A 2,544-nucleotide genomic window follows, 5' to 3' on the forward strand; every position below is an offset into this window, starting at 1 on the left:
GACCACACATCTAAGAAATGGACTAAGAAATTGGCAGAATTGCATTCTAAGCTCAGGTCTTTCTGATATCAAAACCTATGTTCTCTGCACTACATCTGTAATTTGTCATTATGAATTTGTTTACTACATTAGCTAGCTGTCATCAGTATGAGAGACTGGCCCTGAGGATAAGACATAGGGCAAGAAAGTAGAAGAACAAAAGAAAACAGATCAAACATGGCTTGGTCTCAGGCCGCTCCTGTCAAAGGCTCTAGTCTCTGACACTTTTGTCTAGTTGCCTCAAGGCACCCTGGTTTCGCTTGTGCTTTTTGCCCTAGGTTTCTATTAATTTCCCAACCTTTGAAAACTTGTTCTGAATATTAATATTTTAATTTTCATGGCACTATGTGAAATGTTTTCAGTTTTTCCTTGCTCTGCTTGTTGACTTGTTTTTTTTCTTTTTAATCCATATAGATCTTACTTTCACCTTTTCATTACATAGCATTTTCTGCTTTCCTTCATTGACCTAATTATCCATTGCCCACACATCTCATAACAAATGCATATCTTTATCAAGTAGACAGTGAGGAATAAAACCCAACATCATTCAGGGGCAGAAGGTACTATTTAAATGAAGCATATAGGCAATATGCTTCATTTCTGCTTTTTTAAAAAAGATTTTATATATTTATTTTCAGAGAGGGGAAGAGAGGGAGAGAAACATCAGTGTGCATTTACTTCTCATGTATCCCTCTACTGGAGACCTGGCCCTCAACCCAGGCACGAGCCCCAGATTGAGAATTGACCTGGTGACCCTTTGGTTCTCAGACCAGCATTCAATCCACTGAGCAACACTAGCCAGGGCTATGTTTGTTTGTTTGTTTGTTTGTTTGTTTGTTTGTTTGTTTGTTTTGTCATCATATCATCTGCTTTTTCATCAGTTTCCTTAACATTGAAGAAAATATTTCATTACATTTCAGTTTTTCCATTAGAGTTCAAGTCAACTTCTCTCTTCTTACATTCTAGACATGTAGGCTGATTTGTGACATCATGGTTATAGCCAGACAGAAACTGCAAAGTTATGCATACTAATAGATCTGCAATGGAGAAGATGCCAGAGCAAGGAAGTGATTCAGAAATACAACATCAAGGAAACTGAAGTATTTCTGAAAATTCTAGAACCCTAGAAACTGGATAGTGGACTTGCTAAAGTACATAGGAGGCTCTAAGCCATCTGAACATCTTTGAAAATTCACACCAAACAATGATGTGCTTGTAAAGCACCTCCTTGAGAGAAGCAAACAAGAAAGTCAAATATCAAGTTGAAATTTAAATCTTCTTTTTTAAACTACTTTTGCAGCCTTCCCTGGTGGTCCCCAATACACTTCTACTTAAGGTACAATTCAGAAAAAGAAAGAAGGTTTTCTTTATTCCTTGATCTTCATATTGCTCCTTCTTCCATCACCATGGATCCCACTTAATTAAGCTTGAGTTAATAAGTAAGAGGAATAAAGACAATAGGTAACAAAACTTATTTTTAAATCTTCTAGAAAGTAGTAGGTCAGACTGAACACTTGCAATGTGGTATATCTATATACATAGCTGTCCTACATCAACTTGAGAAAAAAATCAATAAGCAAGACAAACCTATTAAGAGGTGGAGCCCTGTTTATTTTTCTGTCACCTAGTATACTGATGTGTTTGTTTAAATGTATGTTTTTCCTTTATTATAGCCAGTCATGACTATCAGTTTAAAAAAACATGAATTTATGGCATAATCAATAAAATATATTTTTTAAAAAAGAAAAAAGTTATTGTTTAAATAGGTAAAAAAATGAATTTTATTTTCTGGCATTTTGGCTAAGGTCAAGTGTAGTATCTGTTCTTATCAGTTTAAAAAACAAGGATTTTACTAACACCAGTGAATTATATATTTCCATTTTCTGAAGAACATCCAACTTTAATCAATATTTTCACAAAATAAGACACCTGAAAAAGAAAGTATGTATTATCTGAGTTGAGTTGATACAAATGGTTATTCTACACAAAAGAACTATAAACATGACCTTAATTGACCCTAAATTTGTTAATAGTTACCCTTTCATCCTGGATATCAGCTAAGATTATCTTTTAACATAGACAGCTTTTTAATGAAAACCACTAAATTAAAAAAATAGTCAAACAGGTTTTTCTGCCTGACACAGCAGCCAATTTTTTAAGGACATAATTAATCTCTTCCTTAGTATAAGTTGGAAACTTGCCAATACTTCTCTCCCATCATCTTTCCACATCTATGACCCTAACTTTTTGCCTTTTTCCCCCATGTCAAAGCCAAAACCATCTATTTAGCATCTTATATAGACCTATCTCAATCATGAAGATGAGAAGAAAGGTTACCATTAAGAGACATAAGAGTCAACGACTTTTTGCCTCTGCCTGCAAGGAAGACTCTAGAGACAGTAGGATTGCTCCTGGAGCTAAAAAATAAAAACAGAGTTGTATGTGCATTGTTAATGTAGAAACACATAAGTTTGGCCTCTGTATTTCTTTATTTCAAATTAACCT

General features: G+C 34.4%; 1 pseudogene; it reads left to right on the top strand.

Moving 5' to 3' along the window:
* The first annotated feature begins 1,820 nt into the window (after positions 1 to 1,820).
* Positions 1,821 to 1,942, top strand: LOC128626939 (uncharacterized; annotated as a pseudogene).
* Positions 1,943 to 2,544: the final 602 nt, after the last annotated feature.

This window comes from Artibeus jamaicensis, unplaced genomic scaffold, assembly GCF_021234435.1.
Source record: "Artibeus jamaicensis isolate MK-2021 breed Jamaican fruit bat unplaced genomic scaffold, CSHL_Jam_final contig_240, whole genome shotgun sequence".
In the NCBI taxonomy this organism is placed as follows: domain Eukaryota; kingdom Metazoa; phylum Chordata; class Mammalia; order Chiroptera; family Phyllostomidae; genus Artibeus; species Artibeus jamaicensis.